This window comes from Sus scrofa, chromosome 1 (assembly GCF_000003025.6).
Source record: "Sus scrofa isolate TJ Tabasco breed Duroc chromosome 1, Sscrofa11.1, whole genome shotgun sequence".
NCBI classification, from domain to species: domain Eukaryota; kingdom Metazoa; phylum Chordata; class Mammalia; order Artiodactyla; family Suidae; genus Sus; species Sus scrofa.
The window spans coordinates 126,457,493-126,472,114 of NC_010443.5; positions in this window are offsets into that span (position 1 = coordinate 126,457,493).

Below are 14,622 nucleotides of genomic sequence, written 5' to 3' on the forward strand. Positions count from 1 at the left end.
TGTCTGTTTATTGCCAGTGTCTTTAAATTAGAAAGCAGTCACACTGGCTGTTTCCAGTCCTACATGTGAAGCTCAGTTTACACTCCAGATTACACTCTTTAGAAACAGTGATTTTTTTTTAACGATTTTTAAATTTTTTATTTATTTATTTAGCTTTCTAGGGTCACACCCCGTGGCATATGGAGGTTCCCAGGCTAGGGGTCCAATCAGAGCCACAGCTATCAGCCTACACCACAGCCACAGCAACACAGGATCCGAGCCTAGTCTGTGACCTACACCACAGCTCACAGAAACCCCAGATCCATAACCCAATGAGCAAGGCCAGGGATTGAACTCACAACCTCATGGTTCCTAGTCGGATGAGTTTCCACTGCACCATGATGGGAACACCTAGAAACAGTGCTTTTAAGCCTCTTCAGCCACCTCCTGATTGCTGGACAGTCTATTTTACTGATGTATTTGAAACTGCTGACTACTCACCTTCCTGTGGACCTCCACGGCCCTGACATCTGCTGGTTCTCCTGTCTCTCTGACAGCTTCTTCTGTCTCTTCTGCCTGCTCCCTATGTGTGACTTTTCCAAGCAGGATGGTGGTAGGGTACAGAAGCCTGGCAACTCCCTGAAGCCTCACAAGTCCACTGAAATAACTAATAGAGAAGAGAGATAGGGGAAATAATTGGTCACTGAAAACTAAGGTTAGAATCATCTATAAACTAAAAACCTGGAGGGATTTCTTCTAGCAATAATGATGGGTTCAGATGACAAAGAGCCAGTGAGGGCTCAGTGCTACCGTCCTACCTGAGGGACGGTAACTTATCTAAAACTCCCTAGCTGCCTCCACAGCCGTTCCCTGCCTGACTTGGAGAGGCAAAGGCAGTGCTGTCATGGCAGAGAGGAAGTGAGGGAGGCCTCTGCAAGGTCCAGCACCAGGAACACCTCTGGCCTCTGTGACCCTCTGAACGCCACCGCTAGCTTGCAAGCACTAGTTTACTGCAGTCTATGAACAATCTGTAAGCAGAAAGCATAGTGCTGCATGTGCAGAGGCCTCAGAGTCCTTTTCCAGGGCATCACGGCTGTGCACAAAGCTCCAGGCTGAGGCTTAGCCTTCTCCTCATAGCTGTGGCCAGTGACCTCCTTCCTCAGTACTCATTCCCTCAGACTGCGCGCAGCCTCACCTCCAGATTCATCCCAGCCCATCTGCTGTTCACCCACGCCTACCCCCTACTCCTCTCTCCCTTGCCGTTCCTGGTTTGCCAACTTCCATCTGGCCTTTCGACCAACCCAGTCCTGTCCGTAAGGGATGTTACTTCAGCTCAAACAGTTTTTAAAATGTAGGTCTAATTTGTGTTTGCCAGGTGGCGGGGGTGGGGGGAGTGGAATGGACTAGGAATCTGGGGTTAATAGATGCAAACTATTGCCTTTGGAATGGATGAGCAATGAGATCCTGCTGTATAGCACTGGGAACTATATCTAGTCACTTATGATGGAAAATGATAATGTGAGAAAAAGAATGTACATATGTATGTGTGACTGGGTCACTTTGCTGTACAGTAGAAAACTGACAGAACACCACAGACCAGCTATAATGGAAAAAACAAAAATCATTAAAAAATAAAAATAATAAAAATAAAATATCTGTCTACCGTGGGAATTTTTCTTTCTTTATTTTTTTTTAACGACACCCTCAACATGTGGAAGTTCCCAGGCCAGGAAGCAAACCCACACCACAGCAGCAACCCAAACTGCTACTACATTGACAATGCAGGATCCTTAACATGCCTCACCACAAAGGAACTCCTTGGCTGATTTTTAAATTCCCAGCTCCTTTATACTTTTGTCAGGAGGTAGTCCACCAGATTCTTTGTTAAAATCTAGGCTCAAAAGAAAAGTCCTCAGAGGAATATGATTACAGCAAAGTAATTTCAGCAATTTGCTCACTTCATGGTATTTCCCCAAGGGCCCTTCCAAGTCATTACGACATCATTTAGCTAGTACTTTTATAAGAATAGATAGTGCTTTCTGAGGTAAGGAAGTGAACTACAGCCAGGAGCAGAATAAAGAAATTTACAAGTTGATGGAGTTCCCGTCGTGGCACAGTGGTTAACGAATCCGACTAGGAACCATGAGGTTGCGGGTTTGATCCCTGGCCTTGCTCAGTGGGTTAAGGATCTGGTGTTGCCCTGAGCTGTGATATAGGTTGCAGATGGCTATGGTGTAGGCTGTCAGCTATAAAACAAAACAAAACAAACTTTGCTTCCTGGGGAATTAAATTCCACTGCTGGAGTTTTGCATACAATGAAGAAATGTCAGTAAAAAACACCCTCATTCCCTGCCCATGTTCAGGATCAGCTGAAAGACAAAGGAGTTGGTTAGATGGATATTTTTTACACTTGACCTTAGCCAAAAGGCTGAGAAGCAATAGATGGATATTTTTTAAATGAGAGAAAATCTGCCATACTTTTTCAATCCCCCCACCATCTTCTCTTCCTTTTCATTTTCTTTCGTCCCAGGATGGAGTCGGGGTGGGAGTAAGCTGCGTGAAGGTGATTTGGCCTCAAGATGACCAGTTAAATTTGAGTTTCAGATAAACAGCAAAAAATGTATTAGTATAAATGCATCCCAAATATTCCATGTGACATACTCTGACTAAAAAAAAAAAAAAAAAAAAAAAAAAAAAAAAAAAGACTTTTTCTAAAATTCAAAAACAACTGAGCACCCTGTATTTTTTATTTGCTAAATCTGGCAACCACATGGCCAGACTGTGCAAGGGTCTAACATATAGTTCCAAGGAATTTAGACTTTATTCATAGGTAATAAGGATCTATTGAGGAGTTTAACACAAAGAAGTGATATTGGTAAGGTGGTATTTGAGACCAGCCAAAAGACAACTGTCCAGGTAGAAAATTCTGAAATACAAGAGTAGGATGATGGAAGAGGAAAGGATATGGCAGGCTCTAGTAGCTGGTTAAATACGGGCATGTGATGAACAAGGAGAAAGCCAGTATGACAGGTTTTCAGCCTAAATGGCTGAAAGAATGACAGAGCTACTGATGGAAAGAGACAGGTCTGGAGGAGAATTTGCTCTGGAAAGAAACAAAAATAGTCTCTGAGATGATGCTTGTATATCTGAGTGAAATTTAATACAGGAAACATAAGTTATCTCTTCTTCAGTACCTTCTCCCAGGTACTGCAGAGGAGGGATGTTACTCTTCATCCTCACAGCCACCAGCCAGGCAGGCGTTACTACAGCAATTTTTTACAAAATCGGTGCCACCACCAGGTGGCAGAGTCAGGACTAAAGTCTGAGCATATACATATACCACTACCCCACACTGCCTCAGATTAGAGAAATTGAAACAGAACTTCAGAATAGGAGTGCCCATTATGGGACATCGGAAATGAATCCGACTAGCACCCATGAGGACACAGGTTCAATCCCTGGCCTCACTCAGTAGGTTAAGGATCCAGCATTGCCATGAGGTGTGGTGTAGGTTACAGACACAGCTCGGATCCTGCGTTGCTGTGGCTGTGGTGTAGGCCAGCAGCTGAACCCTAGCCTGGGAACCTCCATATGCCACTGGGGTGGGCCTAAAAAGCAAAAATATTTAAAATTTTAAAAATAGGACTTCCTGTCGTGGCGCAGTGGTTAACGAATCCGACTAGGAACCATGAGGTTGCGGGTTCGGTCCCTGCCCTTGCTCAGCGGGTTAAAGATCCGGCGTTGCCGTGACCTGTGGTGTAGGTTGCAGACGCGGCTCGGATCCCGCGTTGCTGTGGCTCTGGTGTAGGCTGGTGGCTGCAGCTCCGATTGGACCCCTAGCCTGGGAACCTCCATATGCCGCGGGAGCGGCCCAAGAAATAGCAAAAAAGACAAAAAAAAAAAAAATTTTAAAATAAAAAAAAGAATGAAATCTAGAGTTCCCGTCATGGCCCAGTGGAAGTGAATTGGCCTAGTAAGGATCCCTAGCCTTGCTCAGTGGGTTAAGGATCCGGCGTTGCAGTGAGCTGTGGTGTAGTTTGCAGAGAGGCTCAGATCCTGCATTGTTGTGACTGTGGCGTAGGCCAGCGGCTACAGCTCTGATTCAACCCCTGGCCTGGTAATCTCTTGTATGCCACTTGTGCAGCCCTAAAAAAAAGAGAGAGAGACAAAAACAAAAACAAAAACAAAAACAAAAAGAACAAAATCCTATTATATGCTACAATAGGAATGAACCTTGAAGACATTATCCAAAGTGAAATAAGCCAGTCACAGAAGGTCAAATACTGCATGTCACTTATATGAGGAATCTAAAATAATGCACAGAAACAGAAAGTAGAATAGTGGTTTCCAGGGGCAGAGTCGGGGGGGTGGGGGGGTGGGACTCAAAGAGCAGAGTGTTTCAGTTTTGCAAGATGTACATGTTCTAGAGAACTCTTAAACAACCATGCATAAAGTTAACATTTAAAAAGGTTAAGATGATTTTTAAAAGAAGAAAGAGGTTGTTTAAAGAAGTGCCAGATGAGGGAGTTCCCGTCGTGGCTCAGTGGTTAACGAATCCAACTAGGCACCATGAGGTTGTGGGTTCGGTCCCAGCCCTTGCTCAGTGGGTTAACGATCCGGCGTTGCCGTGAGCTGTGGTGTAGGTTGCAGACGCGGCTCGGATCCCACGTTGCTGTGGCTCTGGCGTAGGCCAGTGGCTACAGCTCCTATTTGACCCCTAGACTGGGAACCTCCATATGCCGTGGAAGCGGCCCAAAGAAATAGCAAAAAGACAAAAAAACAAAAACAAAAACAAAATAAAGAAGTGCCAGATGAAACAAGGATTGGTAAGTTTGTATACACTGGATCTAACACTTAGGTTTTATTGATTACTTCAGTGAGAGCATTTAATAAAGGCGTGGTGATGGGCAATTAAATTGTGCTTGACTAGGAAGTGAATGGAAAGTGAGGAAGCAGAAAGAACAGGTGAACTCAGCTTCTTTTTTGTTTGTTTTTTCCACCTAGCCCACAGCACGTGGAAGATCCTGGGCCAGGGATCAAACTCCAGCCACAGTAGGGACCCAGCCTTTGCAGTGACAGTGATGGATCCTTAACCCACTGCACCCCAAGAGAACTCCTATACATTTAAAAATTTTTTTTAATCATTTTGAAAATAAAAAGTAAAATTAAATGAAGAGGCAGTCAGGGGAAAAAAAAAATCAATTGCCTTCCATAAAACTGAATGCCTTTTCTTTATGCTTAGAAGCCATATGTCCTCTGATCCCTCGGCCTTTCCTTTGAGCTCTCCCAAGTGAAACTCTACTCACAAAAGAACACTAGTAAGGGCAGAAGTATCAAATTCCTGAAGTACACTCTTGATTCACTTTCAGGGATATATGAGTATGTATTTAGCTCTCCTTCAGCTTAGCTAGGAATAGAATTCTTGACCCTTATTTCCCTCCGTCCTTTGAAGAATTTATATTATTGGTCTCCACTACATCTTGGTCTCCAATTACGCTGATGAGAAGTTTATTGTTTAATTGTTGTGTCTTTGTAGTTAATTTGTCTTTTCTTTCTTCCACTGAAAATTTGTGCTATATATTTGAAGATTTGAAGTTTTACCACAGTACGTCTACCCATACATTTATTCTGAATTATCCAGCTCAGAAACTAAGGCTTCATGCCTTCCATTATAATGACATTAATCTAAAATTATGAAACCTCTTAGCTACTATATGAATTGCCTTGTGTATTACTTCTCCACTGCTGCCATAATGTTACCACAAAGTTAGTGGCTTAAAATACCGCTAATTGATTTCCTACAATTCTGTAAGTCTCACTGGAGTAAAATCAAGGTGTCCACAGGGGTGTATTCCTTTCTGATGGCTATAGGAGAGAATCTCTTTCCTTTTCCAGCTTCTACAGGCCACCCAAATGCCTTGGTTCATGCCCTCTTCTTTCATCTTCAAAAACCACCAATGTAGGATCTCTCTGACCCTTCCTCTGTTGCTACATCTCTTTGTTCTGACCACTGCCAGAAAAGGACCATTTTTAAGGATTTATGTGATTACACTGAGCTCAATGGGATAATCCAAGATAATCTCCCCATACCAAGGTCCTTAACCTTAATCACATCTGCAAAGTCCTTTGTACCATTTAAGGTAACATAGTCACAGATCCCTGGGATTAGAACAGAGCCATCTTTGGAGGACATTATTCAGTTTATTACTCCTTGGGACCTCAGCTCCTAATACCAACATCTCGACCATTTTTTGGTGGGTGTTTCCAAGTGTCTTAAGTTCTTTTGCTGCATCTACCTGTTTAGAGGCTTGGCTATCACTTCCAATATGAGTGCCCTCTGTGCAAATGTCATTCCTCTAGATGCAGTGGTCATTGATGGTAACCACTTAGACTTCTGATTGTGGTCTTCTGGAGCCGCTGGGGTTCCAAGAGGCAGAGGGGAAAGGGAGAGAAAAAGTAACTTGTTCCCTAGCTTCATGGCTACATCTTCCCCCTGAGTTCTGGAATAGAGTAAATAATCTCAGAGTCTCTTAAAGTTTTTCATGAATATAGAGCTTTTTCTCTTTCTAAAACTAAACCTTTACAAAGAAGCTCAACACTCGATCTTTGGTTTTAGCTGACAGACAAGCCCCATCGTATTCCTGCACTGTTGCTATCTTGTTTCTCTCTTACTCTCCATCCCTGGCACACCTGCCCCCAATGCCTACAAAAACAGTGAAGTTCCTCATTCATATCAGTTCATGCGTGAGGTTTACTAAATTGGCCCTGTTCCCACTGGTTCTCTAAACTGCCAATTTGGAGGTCAGTTAAGACACCCTTCTATAGAATGACTGAATGAATGAAATATTACAGGTTTAAATACAGTTTAGGTGGGGATTCACTCCTGGGTTATTTTCCTACAACCTACCCTTCCAAGAGAAAATGACATCAGAGATTATCTCGATCTTTTATTCTGCCTAGAACTAAAGTCTCTTCAAATTTGGCTCTGCTGGACTTCTGTCAAGTTCCTTCCCATATTAGTCTGTTCCTCAAATATTCTTAGGTCTCACAATTCTTTTAGAATGTAGGTGAATTCCTGCTGGAGTAGGAGCTGTATTTCCCTGCTCAGGCTGTGCAGGGCTCTGACACTGGTTATCAGGCTGGAGGCCAAAAAGGACAATGGAGGAAAACAAGAGTCATCTTGCAATGAACCTATTTTAGGTGAGTTCATAGAGTCTCCAGGCAAGAGGAGGCTGTTTTCCTCAGTTAGGAGGAAATGGACTGCTTCTTCTGGCCAAGAAGACTTATGGCTAATTGGGAGCTCAACCTTCTGAGGCTCACCCACCCAAACATTTCTTGTTCAGGTCTTAAGATCTCAGGTTTTTTCTATCTGGAAAAGTCTCTGACCTGTCGACGTTATGAAGTCTCTTTTGCAGCTCTGCCACTCTGGGTCCTGAACCTAATTTTCAACAGTGCTTCACTTTCTCTGCAAGAGAGTGGAGTCTCCTTTATGGCTGCCAGAGAAGTCCCCTGGCTTTCGTAGTGTTCCTACCTCGGCATTTAGCTGCTTCAAATCATTGTTTTCTTTTTGCAAGGCTTCCACTTCTGTCAAAAGCCAGTGTCTTCCCCAATTTGTCATTATCATTTCTTCCATAACAATCAAGTATAGTATCCCCAAGGCCTTATCTTCCACCTGCACTTCATCTCATTTAACTATAGGAGAAAGCTTTAGTAACTGTGATGACATGCTACTGTATAGCACAAATTATTATCCCACTTACTATCAGAAAAACCATTCCTTTTGCCTTCAGATAGGTAGCCTATTCAATCCCCAAATCTCATTTTAAGGATGTGCTCTTAAAGACCACTCCTGATAACTAGTATTTTTTTTTTTTAACAGAGTCCTAAGGAAACAAAGCTTGAAGCATAAGATTATGTACTAATGCTTTGTTGATGGATGAAACTCCAGGGAAGAAAGAGTGAGAGAAAAAAGGAAGTACGGCAGGAAAAGAGTGAAAACAAACATAAGAGATGTGTTACCAAGATGGCTATAGCTTCACTGCAGAGAGGCCTAGCTGCTTGATCATCCAGGGCATCTCCAGGGAGTATTTATGAAGCTGCTACTTCTCAGAACATCCGTCACACAGGAGAAGGGGTGAGCAATGCTGGCTTCTGTCTGACTGCTGTCTCTTATGCCTTTAAGTTTCACCCACCCCCAGATATAACTCCCCTACACTCCTGGATTGTATTATCCAGGCGCACAGGTAGATTCAGGGGAAGCCAGAGCCTCTGCAGTCTGTTCTGGCCAATTTTCAGGTGCTTCAGTTCCTCCTCCAAGTTGGTACTACCTGTGAGGACCCCTCCTTTTGTGGGGGGCCAGATGGCAGCAGGGGCTATGGCTTTCTGACTGTAGGATACCTCACAGGGTTTTTGTGAGGACTCCAGTCAAGTAATACCCAGTGCCTGGTATTTAGGATGCCCTCAGAATGTGGTATTGTGTACACGGATGGATGGTATGAGACAGCAATAAGAAAGAGACTGGATGAATACTACTCAGCTATTTAAAAAAAATGAGATTTTGTCATTTGCAACAAAATAGATGGACACAGAGAGTATCATACTTGGTGAAGTCAGACAGAGAAAGACAAATACTGTATGTTATTACTTATATGTGGAATCTAAAAAGTAAAACAAACTAGTAAATATAAGAAGATGGTTATGAGCATTCCCTCCCCCCACCCTGAGCCTCTGAGTACCACCAGACTCAATCATCACTCTGATACAGAGCAGGCACATCTGTGTGATTCAACAATGCCTTGGGCAGTGGTCCATAGCAGCAGGGGACAGCCAAGCAGCCAAATGGATTTGCAACAAATTCACAATAGTGTTGGCCATTAGCCAGGCAGCACACAGCTATGCAATGAAGCTGAATATCTTACCTCTTAAAAAAATATGACTAGTGATAATGCCTTTCATTGTTTAGCCACCTTAAAAATTTTTCTTAAACACTCAACTTGTCTCTGAAATCCACTAAGGAAATAAACTGGTATTGTTTTTCATTCTCTAAATCAAAGCCATGGAACTGTAGGATAATTTGCCCATTTGCAGTGTCACAGATTTGCTTCTGGAACCATGAAATACAGGAGCTCTCAAATGTCAAATACCTGAAGGATACTATTTTCTTTGGGAAATTTGCTACATCCTCTGAGTTTGGTTAATCATAAATAAATATCCTTCACTTAATGAATAATTCAAATCTTAGTCTTGTCACTATGGAAAAGAGGGCTCCCTCCTCCATTTTTCTTTTATGAGACTCTCAGTGCCACAGACCTAATGTTTACTTCCCTTGAGGGAACAACAGCTCTCGACAAGTGGAAATATGATTTCAGCAAAGAAATTGCTATACTATGTGTTAAAAATGGCTTCAATATTCTGTTTTGATTCCTGCTTAAAATACACACAAAGGATTTTTCCAGTCAAGGTAAATCTATGTGATGAATGTGATAAGTATGAGCCTTGAAAGAGTGAAAAGTGCATATGGGGCTTTGCTTTTCTGGATGTTAAGAGTTGAACATTTAACAACAACAACAACAAAAAAGGCTGAGTCCTGGGAGCGGCCCTAGAAATGGCAAAAAGACATAAATAAATAAATAATAAACAGAAAAAACCTGATAGAAATTATCACCTAATGAAAAATGTAAGCTGTAACATAGGTGGTTTCTAATAAATTTCTGAAATCATGCTTTTCTTGTTGATGACAAATGTTTATCATGAATGTCTGGTACTTGCTTGAAACCCTTTAATGACCTAGTCTCCCCTGTTCCCAGATGTACATCACCTCCATTACCTGAGAACAGATTTGGCTCCCCTCAGTTCTGATCTTTGGTCTTGTACCTTAAAGGTGGCATGGGGCTCCTGTTGGGGGTGCCTCAGGCTCCCCTCAGTGACTACCAGCCAGACCTAACCAGCCCTTTGCTCCATTCTTCCGAAACTACCTTTGGGCCCAGGAGAAGAGTTGGGCAGGCACAGGACATGAAGCCAGGTGCCATCAAGGTTGCAGAGAAATATTTGGTAGAGTTATGCAGAAAGTAATGAGCTTCAAGTTGAGAGATATGAAAGAGAAAGAAAGCCAGGGAATCAAGGAGAAAATATTCCTTAAGCATTTCCATGTTCCAAGTGCCTTAAAGTTAAGAAATTTAACCTCCACAGCAACCCTTTAATGGAGCCATTATTATCTTCTTTAGCTAAACTGTGAGAACAGAGGTTCTGAGAGGTTAGGTATCTTTTTCGAAGTCACTTAGGTATAGATTTCTTAAGGAAAGTCAGTAGACTTCTGTGGTATTGTGTACATGGATGGATGGTATGAGACAGTGGTAAAAAAGAGACTGGATGAATACTACTCAGCTATTAAAAAAATGAGATTTTGTCATTTGCAACAAAATAGATGGACACATAGAATATCATACTTGGTGAAGTCAGACAAAGACAAATACTGTATGCTATCACTTATATGTGGAATCTAAAAAGTAAAACAAACTAGTAAATATAAGAAAAAAGAAAAAGACTCACAGATATGGAGAATAAACTAGTGGGGGAGAGGGAAGGGGGAGGGGCAAGAGAAGGGTAGGGGATTAAGAGGTACAAACCACTTTGTATAAAATGAATAAGCTGGCGTTCCCGTCGTGGCGCAGTGGTTAACGAATCCGACTAGGAACCATGAGGTTGCGGGTTCGGTCCCTGCCCTTGCTCAATGGGTTAACGATCCGGCGTTGCTGTGAGCTGTGGTGTAGGTTGCAGACGCGGCTCGGATCCCGCGTTGCTGTGGCTCTGGCGTAGGCTGGTGGCTACAGCTCCGATTCAACCCCTAGCCTGGGAACCTCCATATGCCCCGGGAGCGGCCCAAGAAATAGCAACAACAACAACAAAAGACAAAAAGACAAAAAAAAAAAAAAAAAAAAAAAAAAGAATAAGCTACAAGGATATATTGTACAGCACAGGGAATACAGCCAATATTTTATATTAACTATAAATGAAGCATGATCTATAATTTTTTTTTTTTTTTTAGGGCCTCACCTGCGGCATATGGAAGTTCCCAGGCTGGTGTCCAATTGGAACTGCAGCTGCTGGCCTATATCACAGCCACAGCAACATAGGATCCAAGCTGCATCTGTGACCTAAACCACAGCTCACAGCAATGCCGGATCCTTAACCCAATGAACAGGGGCAGGGATCAAACCAGTGACCTCATGGATATTAGTCAGGTTTGTTACTGCTGAGCCACAACAGGAACTCCTGATCTATAAAAGTGTTTAATCACTATGTTGTACAACTGAAACTAACATAATATTGAGAATCAACTAATCTCAATCAAAAAGGGGGTGGGGGAGAAAGAGACTGGAAAACTAGATTTCACCCAGAGAGTGAAAAGCCTTATTAAACCATGTCCTTTTCACTATACTAGTCCAGCTTAGGTACCTGCTACCTTTATCACCAAGGGCAAATGTACTTAAACTTTCTGTGCCTGAATTTCCTTGTTTTTAAAATAGAAGGAAGAAAAGAAGTGTAACTCAAGGTTTAGCTGTCTTGATAGTTCAAAAGTTCTCCAGCCAACTGGAAAACCCCCATCCTTTACAATTCCATGGAAATGGTCCTATACTCTCATCGAAATAAAATGAGGAAAACCAGTATTGTTCCCAATGTTTCTGTGGTTTCTTGGATATCTTACCTCTCTCCTTATAATTATGGTTCTGTTTTACTTCTGCAGACTGCTCTATCTCTGCTGACAGGAGTGCCCATACCACACCTTCTATACTGGACACCACCTAGATTTTTGAATTTAGCAGAATACCATTGGCACCAGATCATATATAGAGCAGACTTTTACTAAAGATTTGAGGACAGGAGTTCCCATTGTGGTGCAGTGGAAACGAACCAACTAGGAACCATGGGGTTGCAGGTTCAATCCCTGGCCTTGCTCAGTGGGTTAAGGATCTGGCAATGACATGAGTTGTGGTGTAGGTCACAGATGAGGCTCAGACCCTGCGTTGCTGAGGCTGTGGTGTAAGCCAGCAGCTGTAGCTCCGATCAGACCCCTAGCCTGGGAATCTCCATATGCCACAGGTGTGGCCCTAAGAAGTAAAAAAAAAAAAAAAAAGATTTGAGGGCAAAATTGGTGAGGTTAAATATTAAGAATCCCTGTTCTTAAATGCCCTTTGCCCATTTCTGCCTGAAAAGTCCTCACTAGCTATCTCTTCACAAACTAGACCAGCATCATTTTGATCATTTTTCCTTTCTTGTGCCTTCTCATTTTCCACCTGCTACCCACACCTTCCCTGAATGTATTATACATATGTAGCAATAGTAACTAAAACAGATTAAAAGCTTACTTTGTACCAGGCAGTATAAGTGCTTTACCTATGTTCTTTCATTTAACCAACATTCTCTCTTTGTTTTGATCCCTAAGTGTCCAGGCCAAAAACGATGGAGCTTCATCTTTTTTGTTTCTCAGTAAATATTAAATACATTCTTTTTGCTTGCTTGCTTGCTTGCTTGTTTTGTTTTGATAGGTATAGTGCTACCTCCTACAGTTTTGGTAACGAAGAAAAAGACGGCCTCTGTCTTCATGAAGCTCCATATTCAAAGAGCTGATAGAAGTAACTTGTTAAATAAAGACAATTGCCAGCTTTTATAACAATCATTTTTCTGCAACAGAAGACAAGACAAATAGCAAAACAAGACAAAAATACAAAAGGTACCACAGAGCAAGACAGATTGGCACACAGGTACCTGAGAAATAATAAGTGTTTTGGAAGCTGATGAGATCACTTGAATTAAACTGATGGGCCTTGAGGCACTGGATTAGAGAAGGAAGGCAAGCAGGAAGGGCTGGGATGGTATGAGACTAGAAATAATGGTTAAGAGGCTTTTTGAGTCATACAGACCCTGGGCTCAAATCCCAGCTGTCACTTACTCTGTGACTCTAAGGGAGCAAATGAATCTCTCTCTTTCCTCCTTTGGAAAAACTGGGATAATAACAGTATCTTTCTTAAGGATTGTTGTATGGAATAAATGGGGGGGAATGCAAATTTCAGAAAGTAATGCCAGGCGCTTGATAAGTGCCAAGCAAATATTCCCATATAAAGGAGCAAATGCTATTTAAGTTCCTTACAATGTAACTTCTTATGAAAAGAATATATGTGACACACCTTACCATTTACTATGTAGTTTTTTAAATATATTATTAGCTCAAATTTTCTAGCAACTTATAAATATGATTATCATCACCTTCATTATACAAACATGGAAATTGAATTTCTGAAATATTAAGAACTTTCAAGTAGCTTGGAAGGAGCTCAGGCCAGGACTGTAAATCCAGATCTTCTGGTTCCTAATCTTTTTATTTCTGTCTTAAAAGTCAATTATTCCTCGAGATGTGATAACCTTTTAAAGGTTTGACAAATATGAGCTGAGCCAAAGACTTTCACCAAAAGTAGGTCAGGCATCTAAAGGAGAGTCAAAAGTGGGAGTCGAATACAAACTGTCTACCTCAGGCCTTTAGAAATAACTGGCCAAATATAAGTCAGTCTTAATGTCCACTAACAGTGAAAGGGATAGATAACTTAGTACCTCCTTAACACGGAACATCCAAAGCCAATAAAATGTTGTGAGCCACACGGGAAGTCCGCGAAGCCAATAAAATGAATGAGGTAGATCTGATCGAGAAAGACGTCCACACACATAAGCAAAACTGGCAGACCGTGGAATATACACAAAAGAGGCTTTATGGTGCAGCGTTTGAGAGAACAGACCCCATCCATTTAGTGACCCAATTCCCCACTCGCCTTGCCTCATTGCCACAGTCTCCTTTCCACACTGCTGCTAACACATCCCAATACAGCCCCTTTCTACAACCTCCATTTCTCCTGGTCCTCCCGGCCTTTTCTCTTGCCCTCTCTTCCTCAAGACCTTCTCTTCTCTCAGCCAGAAGCTCCTTTTACCAGGTTCTGAAAGACGGAGACCAGTTTGTTGAAGTCAAACGCATGCGCCGGGGTGTCTCTCAGAACTCGCGGTGGGCACGTTTGCCCCGCCCCCAGGACGGAGCCCCAGAGCGATTGGTCCTCGCCTTGCACCTCGGTGTTCATCTGCATTTCTCACTCCACCCGGCCTGGGCAGCCCGCTTCCGCCCTGGGCGCTTCCGCGAGTGCATCTTGGCCTCTGTAGGTGGCGTTGTATTTGCCTGGTCATGTTCAGTCCGGGCTTTTCCTGTTCTTTTTCCTGCTTGAGAGACTGTTGTGTTGGGGATGGTATTGTTACTCTTACTGCTGGTATAGCGCGGCCCTCTGGGTGCGAGGGTTTCGACCAGATTTGAAGTAGGAAACAGAAAGCCAGCCCTTACCCCTGAAAAGAGATAGGGCGATCCCTCTGTCCCACATCCTTCCTTGAGCGAAGTAAATTTCGTACAAAACTCTGTAAATCGATGGTTGTGAATTCGGCTCCTTATATGGTAATAACAGTAGCTAACCCTTACATTGGGCTTACAATGAGCAGTCACTGTTTTGGTTCTTTTACAATCTCTCAACTTTTAACTCTAACGTAGGTCCCATTATCCCCATTTTATGGATGAGGATGCCAAGGCCCAGAGAAATTAAGGAACTTGCCCAAGAT